Raw genomic sequence first — 13,902 nt, forward strand, 5'->3', positions numbered from 1 at the left:
CATTGTTGTGTGGTTCTTTTCATTGCAAAGTCTCCTTCCAAACCTCTTAAACTAGTAGATTGGTAAGAACCTCAATGTTATGAACTTTATTTGTTATATAACTGTATCCTAAAACAATCTTTTTCTCATAGTTCAATTGCAACATATATAATTGTTAAACCCGTGGCAAGTGTACTAGATCATTATCAAGTAATATAAACGGTAAAACCGAATATCGTTTTTCCAAAGGACTCAGTGGCCTAGACGTTCGTGTGATTTAATTTTATAAGACTTAAAAGAAGAATAATTTGTAAAGTTGATGCAAAAACAGAATTTAAATATGCAAATGCAAAGTTGAATCAGTTGGCAAAGAAGACTATGAATTAATGGAGTTGTTGGGGTTTACAATTTCATCTTTATCCACTCTCTTATATCTATTATTCTTGTTAAATTCGCTTTATTGTCAATGTCATGCAGCTATCTAATCTACTCAAAACCCGATTCCTCGGCGAAGAGAGCCTATTATCAATTACTAGTTTACCATTCCTAGTCTCCCTAAGTAACAAATAACGCATGAAAAACAAAAGTTTAAAGAAATTGGTCGTCCTACTCCTATTCCTAGGTAGTATTGCTTAACCAAGAGAATTTCTATCAGTTCGAGACTTTCGCGTACGTTCCCATATCGACAAAATCAAGGATCAATACACCGAATGAGTTAAACCATGCAAGCATGAAAATCGGATAAGAAAACCCAAACTATTGATAATACAAGCATGTGAATAAAACAAGAACTTCGATATAAGAGAGTTTCAAAAGATTACATTGTTTCCCAACAACAATGGGTTTAGTTCACCATGAACATGGTTAAACTAGATGGAATTAATGAAAAGAATGGAAGAATAAACCCTAGAATTGGTGATTCGGAGTTCCCGCATCCAAAAACCGCCTCCAAGGATTGAAAAAGAGCTTTGGACGCCTCTGATTGCCAAAAGATTACTTCTGAAATCGCACTGGATCTATTTATAGACCAAAAAGTAACAGAATTTCGGCCTAGGCCCATTCATTTAGGCGCTTAGCGTTAGCTAATGCTCAGCGGTGGCAACGTTGGACGCTCAGCGGTGGCAACGTTGGACGCTCAGCGGTTGCTGATGCTCAACGGTCTGCGTCTTGGTCGCCTAGCTCTAGGTTAGCGCTGGGCGTTGGTCGCGACACCTCTTTTTTCATCTTTTCTTGCCCTTTTTCTATTCCAATGAAATCCTCAATTCAGCTTTTCAAGGAAATCCAATTAAGATGCAAACATGCTTCAATTCATTCAAGTTCACAGATTGCTCACATAGTCACATACTCTCCAACAGATACTATTTTTATGAATGACCAATCCACTAAGCATAGATGTAATCATGGAATTCATTAATCCTTTCCAAGCAAAGTGTTTCACTCAATCAGTCAAGTGTTTAAGGAGGTCACACACATATGTCATCACAAGGACTTTTTCAAGGCTTATAACGTGGCTGGGCTAACAAAAACAATTGGTTTTTCTAGATCACAAAATCCTTGAGTTAAGAGAGTTATTCAATATTCATAGTTCAGGCACAACTCTCTTTCAACCAATCTACTTATTCCTAACTTTTCCCCTTTTCTTTTGCATTGAGCTTTATCTTTCATGCTTTTTCTTTTCTTTTATTTTCTATTCTTCTCATGCTTTTATCATTCAATACATTTTTCTCAATGCTTTCTCTTTTGCCTTTCAACTTCCCCCAACAACCCCAAACTTGAATCTTTATCAATACCATAAAATATTTCTCAACATAACTCAAGGTAAGGATTTTTATCAATAAGGTTTTCAAAGTGTCTTAGGCTAAGGTTCAAGAAGGGTAGAACACATGGTTCTCTTTACTTTGGGCGAAAATTTGGCTAAGTAAGGGCTTCCAAAAATGGCCTTGATCGTATGACATAAGCATGCAATTCCATCAATCATACAGACTCAAGCAATATCATTCATGCTTTCAATTGGATAGCAAATATATCAACAAGTATTCTGAAGGTAAAAACCTCACTCAACTGTGCTTACTCAATCATTCAGTCATACATCCTACTTAGCATCATAACCACAATCATAACTCATCATGCACATGTTCACACAGCTTGTGAAAAATTCACCTGTTATAGAAGCATATAGAGCAATCTCAATCATCATCCACATCAAATATTATCAAGCATACTCGTCATGCATTAAAACAAGTCAAACCATAATCAGATAAGATGTTCAGACAAGTTCACACAAACCTACACTACTCAACCGAAGCAAACCTACACTACAAGTTCAAATTATAAAAGAAAGAGAAAAATAAACCTGGCTTGCCTCCCAGGTAGCGCTTGTTTAACGTCACGAGCCTGACCTAAAACTTTTCTAGCACTCATCAGTAAGTGCTTCCCAACACCCTTCAGTAGGTGTACTTACCTATATCCTTTAGTAGATACATAATTAATTAGCATCCCTCAATAGATGCTACCCAAAAATTGTTCAAAAATCCAAAAATTTCATGTCCAAAAATAAATGTTTTACAACAATTGGGATTCATTCAAATAAAATCAAGTCTTCTCATCCCAGTTGGTGTCTTCATCAACCCAACTCATCAATTGTCTTCTATCCACCCTTTTAATTGCTTTAGAGTATGGTCTTCTAACCTCCATTACTCCTTCCTCTTTAAGCTTTTTCACAATCCACTCCCTATTCATGTATCTTACTTTTGAACCAGGCGGGAATGGTGTGTCCTGTGAGTGGATTGTTCCTCCTTTATCTACCTCTTCATCTTTAGGTACTTGCAAAATATTACAATCATCAATGTCAGTACCTTCAGATTCTACTGCTGTAACTCCTCCCCTTGAAGCTTTATATTTAGCTCTCTTTTGTACTCGTGAGAGCTTCTCCCTAAATTCTTTATACATTAGGATACTTTCTTGGTCTTTCAACATAATTCTCCGGTCATAAACACTCATCACTAATTTAACAGTTTTCATAAAAGGCCTTCCCAAGATTACTGGAATCCTTTCATTTGTGTTCATGTCCATGACTATAAAATCAACCAAGAATTCAAGATGTTCAATCTGAACAACTACATCTTCCACCATACCAATCAGCAAATTAGATGTCCCATCTGCCACCATCACCATAAGATTAGATGGTTTCAATGTTAGCCCTCCAATTTTATTCATATAGGATAAAGGCATCATGGTAATACTAGACCCAGAGTCTAGCATAGCTCTCCCCACATCTACATCTTCAATCACGCATGGAAGAGTAAGACTCCCTGAGTCTTTCATCTTGGGTTGATGATGTCTCTTTCTAGGCCTTGCATGCACTTCCTGTTCTTTTTCTTCATCAAGATCTATCACCTCTCCATAGTATTTTATTCGATTGGAGTATACAGGAATTTGGGGAAGAGTTTCAATTAAAGGAACAACAGTCACTTGGTTAAAAATTTCCCTAAATGACCCACAGTGACTTCCTCTTCTCTCATTTTCTCTCTTTTCTTCTTCATTTTCGCATTTTTTTTCAATCCTCTCATCTTCTTCTTCTTCCTCACTGCTCTCAATCTCCATATTTTCACTCATCTCCTCATCTTCCTCCTCACTACTTTCCACCTTCAACAACTTCCTCTTCTGCTTTTCTCTTGCTCCTAGTCACAACAACTTTGCATTCCTCCTTAGGGTTAATATCAGTATTAGCCCAAAATTGGTTCTTCTTTGTGGTCTCCACCTTTTTGACAGTTGACCAATCTACATCTCTAGAGTTCTGAACTTAGCTTGGTGACTTGCATAGTGAGAATCATAAACCTTTATAAATTTATCAAATTTGTCATTAAGGTCTCTGACACTCTCTGTCAAATTGTTCACTTGCTGCCACAAGGGTGATGGTTGTTGTCTATTGTTGAACACGCCTCCTGTCTACCCGGATGGGTTATTTTGACTAGGTCCAATACTAGGGTGGTTCTTCCAACCTTCATTAAAATTACCTTGGTTGAAATTTCCTTGCCTATTTTGGAACTGATTACCCATGTAATTAGCCTCCTGTTGCATCTCTTCCGGCATAGCACATTGACCATTAATATGGTCACGACCACAAAAATCACAAAGTTGTTGAGCTTGGGAGACATTCTTAATCTCCTTTGGAAGTTGCGATAAAATCTTTGTCAAAGTATCCAATTTCTGAGTTAGAAGGTGATTCTGAGCTAATATAGCATCATCAACAAGAAGATGTAGAACTCCTGTCTTTTGCATTGGTGCGCCCCTTTCACTATGGGTTTCCTGTTCATTTGCTGCCATACTCTCAATCAGGTTATAGGCCTCATCTTCAGTCTTTTTCTTTATGTCGCCTCCAGCTGAAGCGTCTAGCATAATCTTTGTATGCAAGAATTAGAGTTGTCTTGTCAAATCCATGAACAGGCGTCTTCCTCAATAGGCCTTTAAACCTATCCCATGCTTGTCCAAGAGTTTCCTCCATACCCTACCTAAATGAAGAGATCTTCAACCTTCCTTGGGTGACTTTTGATTGAGGAAAATATTTGCTCACAAATTTGGATGCCACAGTCTCCGACGTAGTGAAACTTCCTTCTAAAAAGGAGTTTAGCCATGTCTTAGCATTGCCTCGCAGTGAAAAAGGAAACAAGCTAAGTTTTACCCAATCATCAGATACTCCAGTCATCTTTATAGTGTTGCAAATTTCACTGAATGTTGCCAAATGATCATAAGAATTTTCATTTGACAACCCATGAAATTGGTTGCTTTGTACCAGATGAATTAACATAGGGTTCATCACCATATTGGTTGTGTTGTCCTTTTGCATGGCTATATTGTTTAAGTGAAACGAGCCCACATCATTTGATGCATCAGCAAGTGTGCATCTGGGAGGAGGTTGCTCGACCATCTCCTCTGAATCTTGTGTAAGAGCCTCTAGTGAAGATTGTAAAAGCCTTTCATGAGAGGGGAATAGTTCATGTGATGGCTTTCTTACTTTCCTCCCCCTCTTGTCACTCAATCCTTCAAGTAGAGGTTTGATTGGGTGTCGCCGCCCAATCAAATTTGATTGCATATGAGAAATGCAGTATCGCTAGGGAATGACCCTAGGTCGTCTCTCAAGGACCAAACTGCGGTTCAGAATCAGGTCTGACACAGTGGGGGGGCTTGAAATGTTGTTTGTGGATGCGGAAAAATTAAAATGAAATTAAAACAGTAAAAACGAAAATTCACGTTAGAACTAGACAACTCTGACCTTTGCTTAATGTTTTAACCATAACCTTTTCTACAGAGCTCTAAATGAGATGCGGTTTTTTTTTCCTGGAAAGTAGACTCAATTATCTTTCATTTGATATATAAAACGTAGCATTTGGAGCTTTGGTCTGGTTGCAGTTATGTTTTTAAAAATCGAGTCCAGAGTGTGAAAATGCTAAACCCAATACTAGAGCAAACAAATATCTAAGCACAGTTAAAACTATTAAAATGCAACAAGTAAGCTTAACATTGAAAGGAATTCATCACAGTAATAATTCAAATAAAAGANACTAAAAAATAAAGGAACTCATGTGCCCCTCTTCTAGATGAAACCCNTGACAGCAACTAACAAATGTGATAAAATCAAAGTGTTTCTCTCAAATTGAAACTAAAACTCCCTCTTCTCGGTTCAAGCATTAAAATAAAAAAAACACAATTAAAAGGAGCCCTACATTGTAGCCATTGCAGCCGTGACACTACCTAATCCATTTTTCATTCATGAAAGCAAAGAATTAATGATTTCATTCCAGCTGCCGTAGACTCCCATCAAATCACGTAACAACTGCACAACAATAAAAGAAAAGTGCCCTTTCATTCCATCAACACTCAATCAACCGTACCTCCTCCATTCCTTCCTTTGCTTTCAATTTTTTTTAAAGCCAAATCACTTGCAATCACTGTTTTAAAGCCAAATCACTTGCAATCACTGTCCCATCACCACTTAGCAACATCTACTCTATTTTTTTCATTCCATGAATTAGATAAAGAAAAGCTAAAGAAAGGCTATCTATCTTTGCAATACTACCGAATGCATCACAACAAAAAATCCATTTAAGAGGTGCCACCGTGCTAGCTCAAAAATAGTAAATGCAAAAGAGGATGCTGGAATTTATTTAAATGCAAAAACCTTTGGAATATATAAATGCACAAGTACCGTAAACCACTTCAATCAATCACCATTTCTTGATTTAATCAAAACCAAAAAGAAAATTATTAACGTGTGCAGAAGATGGAAAGCAAAAGGAAATGTGCTTCTAGATTCAATCATAAGAAAAAAAAAAACGTAAACACTTCTCCATCAACCAAAGTCTAGTAGCAGCAACATGATTTTAGAAAAAACCGTGAAAATGGCAGCAACCTTCTCTCTTCCAGAAAATTGCCGAGAAGTGTCCTCCAAGTGAGTGACGGCTCCAGCATTTCTTTCCCTAGGACCAAGTCTCCAAAAATTAGGGTGGGGTCCACCCAACCCTAGGGTGCCATGTGTCTATTTTTTTTTTTACTATTGGGCTCAACAACAAATACCAAAAATTGGCCCACAATGTCAAAGTTTGTCTAAAAATTATAAACTACTAAATTAAAATACAATTAATTCTAAAACGCTTATGGAAGAGTCTTGATTTATTTTGTCTCCATCCTAATGCTCCAAAATATATCTCCAAAATTTTCCCTACAAATAATAATGCAAATAATTAGCTCAAAAAATTCAAATTAATTAAAATAAGAATTTCTGATCAAATTAAGCACAATTAGGAAAAACGGGAAAATACCGGACAATTAAGCACAATTCCCTGATTAATTATAGCACAATAAACTAAGTGAAATCAATAAAATATTGACTCATCAAGGTTTTTGATTTTTCTTGCTCCTGGTTTGAATTGTATCCTGCATGCACAAGAAACAAAAAACCTAAAAGCACTTTTATAGAAAAATATAAAAACTAAAACAAAATATATACAAAGTCAAATTTAACCAAAATCACACTACTAGTAAAGTTAAACCAGGAGTCCCCGGCAACGGCACCAAAAACATGTTAAACCCTTGGCAAGTGTACCAGATCGTTATCAAGTAATATAAATGGTAAGAACAAATATCGTTTTCCCAAAGGACTTAGTGGCCTAGACGTTCGTGTGATTTAATTTTATAAGACTTAAAAGAAGAATAATTTTTAAAGTTGATGCAAAAACAAAATTTAAACATGCAACTGCAAAGTTGAATCAGTTGACAAAGAAGACTATGAATTAATGGAGTTGTTGGAGTTTACAATTTCATCTTTATCCACTCTCCTATATCTACTATTNTTGTTAAATTCACTTTATTATCAATGTCATGCAACTATCTAATCTACTCAAAACCCGATTCCTCGGCGAAGAGAGCCTATTATCAATTTCTAGTTTACCATTCCTAGTCTCCCTAAGTAACCAATAACGCATGAAAAACAAAATTTTAAAGAAATTGGTCGTCCTACTCCTATTCCTAGGTAGTATTGCTTAATAAAGAGAGTTCCTATTAGTTCGAGACTTCCCCGTACGTTCTCATATCGATAAACTCAAGGATTAATACACCGAATAAGTTAAAGCATGCAAGCATGAAAATCGGATAAGAAAACCCAAACTATTGATAATACAGGCATGTGAATAAAATAAGAACTTCGATATATTACATTGTTTCCCAACAACAATGGGTTTAGTTCACCATGAACATAGTGAAACTAGATGGAATTAATGAAAAGAATGGAAGAATAAACCCTAGAATTGGTATTCGGAGCTCCCGCATCCAAAAACTGCTTCCAAGGAGTGAAGAAGAGCTTTGGACGTCTTTGATTGTCAAAAGATTACTTCTGAAATCGCACTGGGTCTATTTATAGACCAAAAAAGTAACAGAAATATGGCCCAGGCCCATTCATTTAGGCGCCCAACGTTAGCTAACGCTCAACGGTGGCAACGCTGGATGCTTAGCGGTTCCTGACGCTCAACGGTCTGCGCCTTGGTCGCGCACCGCTAGGTTAGCGCTGGGTGGTGGTCGCAACACCTCGTTTTTCATCTTTTCTTGCCCTTTTTCTATTCTAAGTCCTTCCTTCTTCATCTTCATCATTCAATTCTCGCAAAATCCTGTCAAAACAATGTAAAACCAAGCATAATATCTCTAAAACCACTTTTGACTCTCTTGTTCACTAACTTAAACAAAATGCATGATTTCAAGCTAATTTTAGGTCATAAAGGTTGTGTTTTGATATCAAATTAATGTATAAAAATAACGGTTTTTAGACCATTATCAATAATTTTGTTAGAGAAATCAACTGCTAATGCTAAAAAGCTTGGATGGTTGGCCCTCAAAGTTTGGTATTTTGGTCCGTACTTTCTTATAATTGTTTTATTCCAGCTATCTTTGTTAATTAGTTATTATTGTAATGATATAGTGTAATAGACAAACACTATGTAATGAATTGGATGACGACAACTATTCGTGCTCATATTACAAGTGATTTGGAAACGATAATATATTTGCATTTGATAAAAAAAATCTCCAACATTTAGAAATCATATATACTAAATGAATTCAATGTATTCTATGTAGAGATTCAAGACTCATGTTTCACTTCTCAACTTGTCCATTAATTTCACAAGGAAAAACCTTGCAAAATATATAATATATTTGTACAATAGTATGTAAGTGTTAGGTTATAATATTATGTATATTAGAATATGAAAACATTTAGCTTATGTGAAATATATATGGTTATAAGTCTATATTTTATTGAAAAATATATTCTCGTATGCATTTGTTATATACATTATAAACTATGCAAGTTTGCTTTTGTGATTTCATTGATGTAGGATGTCATAGAAACAGGGTCACATTTAAAAAAACGTAGACTATAGACAACGAATGTGGTAAAAACCGAGACTCTAGATCAAATCGAGGTTATAGATCTTTACATTAAAAAATATTTTAAATAAAATTGGACCTATGAGAATGGTTTATCTAGAAAACAAAGCAGAAAAGGATCTATGACAATGGTTGTTATTGGAACCATTGCCAAAAACTAAAAATTACTATTTCTCCCTCCCCTTTTTCATCTTGCCTTAATATGGCTCAATTGGTGAACTAATACCTATTGTCTAAAATAGTCACGTGTAGATGAAAGAGATGAAGGTGAGTAAAAGAGATAAGTGTGAATAAAGATGATAAATGTGAGGAGATTTATGAAAAGAATGAAGAAGATGAGTATGATGAAATTTATATAGAAGATGAGAAAAAAAATTATGAGTTAAGAGATATTTATCTATTAAAAAAAGTTAAAAATAATTTCACTCTTTAATTTTTAAAACAAAAATAATGGTGTGCGTCCTACTATAATCAACTAAGTCAGCGCTGAAAATATCACAATTTGGTCAACACTAATATAACAAAATTAAGTTTATTTTTTTTTTTTTTGGGATTTCAAATTCAATAACAATATTAATTATTAATAATATTTTAAAATGTTAATGGAATAATTTATTTAAACATAAATAGTAATCTGGCAAAGAAGTTCTTAGGTTTTGATTAGAAAATCGCTAAATTGGGTTTTTGTACGGATATGGGCAAATTTGACCCATTAATTACGGATCTAGGCAAATTTGAAAAAAATTACAGAAATGGGGAAGTCGTGCCACCCCTAGACGACTTCCAAAGGAGAAGTCGTGCCACCCCTGCACGACTTCACACTGTTCACATGAACAGTGATGAAGTCGTGCCACCCAAAAACGACTTCTGGACATGGTAATCGATTACTTTGAGCTGTAATCCATTACAAAAGACTTAAAAAACAATTTTTAATGGTTTAGAATGAAATAAAAAAAATAAAAATAGAAAAAGTGAAGTCATGTGGGGGTTGCATGACTTCATCTATTGAAGTCGTGCCACCCTCCCACGACTTCATCTTTTCTATTTTTAATTTTATACAAATTAATTTAAACAACGAAAAATTAGTATAAAATTTACAATAAACCTAAAACCTTAATAATGAATTTCTTTAATTTTTTCCACAATTATTTCTATTTTTTCATATTTTTTATTTAATTTAAATTAGTTTTAATTAAAAAAAAAATTGCAACAGAATAAGTTTATTAAGAAAAAAATTATACAATAATTTTAGAACTTCTAAACCATAAAACTAATAATTTCTAACCATTTTTTAATTTTTTTTTGGAATTTTAAACACTTAAAAATCAATTTTTAATGATTTAAAATGAAATAAAAAAATTAAAAATAGAAAAAGTGAAGTCGTGTGGGGGTTGCACGACTTCATCTATTGAAGTCATGCCAGCCCCCACGACTTCACTTTTTCTATTTTTAATTTTATTTATTTCATTTTAAACCATTAAAAATTGTTTTTTAAGTCTTTGGTAATCGATTACAGTTCAAAGTAATCGATTATCATGTCCAGAAGTCGTTTTTGGGTGGCACGACTTCATCACTGTTCATGTGAATAGTGTGAAGTCGTGCAAAAGTGACACGACTTCTCCTTTGGAAGTCGTCTCGGGATGGCACAACTTCCCCTTGAGTTTGAATTTTCCTACGGGAATAAAAACCGCTAAATTGGCATATGCATTATACCTATTTTATTTATTACGACAATTGGGTGCTAGGACAATTACTGAACTTGCATGAATAGGCATCGTACCTATTTTATTTATTATTCATTTCACCAATAATAAAGACACAACTTTTTAAAAATATATAAAATAGTCACATTTTTTGTATATCATTTTTTTACAAAGAAAATGATTTTTTTTCTGTAAAGACGATGAAATAAATGTTTGGGAGCCACACCTTTTGCCTTGCATTTTCTTACGTACGTGGAACTAATATGGTTCACATATTGATATTCATAATGCTGTTTCACATGTAGAAATATATTTTATCACTCACTTGTATACTATGCTATTTATTAATTAATATAAATTATTTCATTTTTTTATTATTGTTTCAAGTGATAAATTAATTGTTTGTGTATACGTGTGTTTGATAAAATAATATACCGATGAGTCTGCATAATAAATGATAGTGAAAATAGTAATTTCTCTAATTTAACTTGTAATCAATTGCACAAATTGTTAATCAAGTGATTCAGATTTGAAATTACTATTCTACTTTCACAAGTTTTATATCCCTATCGGGGGAATTTAAGTGTTTGAAATTTCATAATTGTATCCATATAATATTCACTTTAATCAAACTAGCTATAGTAGTGCCAACATACATTAAAATTATTTGCATTTATAGCATATATACTTCAAATGTATAACTAACTATTTTAAGTTAAACATATACTTGGTGTAATGGCCTTCGGAAATGCTCCTAAAAGTAATTATGACTTCTTTTAAAAAATTAAAATATAATTATAAATAAGCTATTATGACTTCTCTAAATATTAAATTTTAAACCTTGTAGAAGTTAATTTTAATTTATCAAAAAAATTGAAATATTCTTTTATAGAATTGATTTTGCAAATATGTACAATTATTCGATATTAATACGATAATGAAATATACCGACTAAACTATTAGATGAATATGTGGCTCTTGGAGGAAGCATCACTATGTGGTTAGTAATTTTTAACTATTATCTAATTATTAAATTATTAAGTGCATGCAAAAATAGATATCTTTTCATATCCTTGAAGGCCCTTCCAATTATAAAGAGAAAGTTAAGGTGGTCGTTGGGAAAACTTAGCCTTCAATGATGTAAACGGCGTGTCGATAATAACATATACATTTATTATATGAATATGTTGAAAATCTAATTAATTTTACATTGGTAAAAATAAGAAACTTTAACATATTATAAAAATAAGATTAATAATAAACTCTAAATTTAGAGAATTTGATTGAGAGTAATACTAATTCCTCATTCAGAATAAATTTATACTTCATTCGTTTTGTCTCTTTAAATATAAAAAATTCATATAAGGTATTAAAATAAATGATTTATCTAGATATTTACTTAAATAAAAATAAATATGTCTTAATGTAATAAATAGTTAAGGTCAGTTGAGATAAAACCTACACTAAAACTTATCAAAGTCTCTTTTATAGATAATTCAGATATGATAAATCTTCTAGGTTGATCCTAATAAAATATTTCAACATAATAGAGTAGAAAAAAATCTAAATGCTTTTTTTGTTAGAAGTCTCACATCAACTAGAGATAAGGTCAATTTATAATATATAAGTGGGTGTAAATTTCATCTTACAAGTTGGTTTTGTGGGGTTGAGTTAGGTTTAAAATCCATTTTTTAATATGTTATTAGAGCTAATGTATCCTAGAGATATTTGTTGTTTGTTAGAAATATTGTTTCACCCACTATCGGACCGTTATTGAACTTGAGGGTGCGTGTTGGAAGTCCCATAGATAAAGGCTAATTTAGAGTATATAAGTGGGTGCAAACCTCACCTTACAATAAACTTGGTTGTTTGCTTATATAAGAAAATTACATAACAACATAAGATGTTGAAATCCTTGAATGTCTAAACATATTTAATTTTTTTTGACTAACTAAACTTATTTTTAAAGTATATAAGATAGTTATATAAATAAAACTAAATAAAACATCTCAATTTGAAAGTTTAAAATAGTAAATTGATAAATAATAAGTTTATGATTTTTTTTTTCATATCTTTTTTTTTTTATTAATGTACGACTTAAGTTTATATTTAAATTCAACCAATTATTTATTTCTATTTATTAATCAATAAATATATATATATATATATATATAATATTTACTAATTATAAAAAATTTTAGTGTGAATATTATAGAATTAATCCAAAAAGTCAAATATTTTGGCTAGACTTTATGTTTCTTTTATCATGTTTTGAGACTTTATTACAATGTACTACTTACTGCTTTATTAAATGTTATAAGTTTTCTTCTGCATAGATAAATTTAATAAATAAACTATAGTCAATAATTGTATTAAACTATACATTATATATTTTATTTAATAATATAATAATAAGTATGATATAAAAATATTGATTTAAATAATAATAAAATTACAACATATTAGACTATATCGTAAAATATATAATTTTATATGTGTACATAAATAATATTGTTTCTAAGAATTAATTAAACTCTTGTAGTAGAAACAAACTCACGTTAACCCTAACCTTAAATCACTTGAGTGGAGACTTTAAAGGCTGAGATTTTTTTCTTGACCCCACTTGAGCAAGCCTCTAAAAGGAGACTTTTTTTCAAGGGTGGAATAGGATTGACCCATGGACCATAAGTCAAGTTGACAACTCTAAGCTTATAATATTTTGTAATATCTTTATGTAAATTGTCAAAAGATGTTTCATTATAATTAAGTAAATAATGAAATTATTTATTATAAAATTAAGAAAAAAAAAAGATAAAATCATATATTTGTATTAATATGAATTTGTACAATAAAATTGTATAATTTGTACAAAACAAATCAACCAGTTATGATTTTTAAAAAACTAACCCAAGTTGTAAGGACATAGACTTAGGCAGTGTTTAGATTGGAGTGAGGATTTAAGGAAGTGTGAATGGATGAATTTAAGAGAATAGAGAGTGGATTGAGTAATTGTTTGAATTAAAATATATCATGAGTGAATGAAAGGATTTAAAGAGAAAATTTATCTATATGTGTATGATAGATTAATTTTATTTAATAAATATGTTAATACAAGATCGTCTAGAGAATAGACCATTTGAGAAACTCAAATTTTGAAGTTTAACAATAAACATTAAACAAAATATTGTTGTGTATGGAAAACTGTTTAAAAGCAATAGCGGCTAAAGAAGAAATATTTTGTAACATCTATTTCAAATGAAATCAAGCTTGTGAACAAAGTTTT

This window comes from Vigna radiata, unplaced genomic scaffold, assembly GCF_000741045.1.
Source record: "Vigna radiata var. radiata cultivar VC1973A unplaced genomic scaffold, Vradiata_ver6 scaffold_350, whole genome shotgun sequence".
NCBI lineage: Eukaryota > Viridiplantae > Streptophyta > Magnoliopsida > Fabales > Fabaceae > Vigna > Vigna radiata.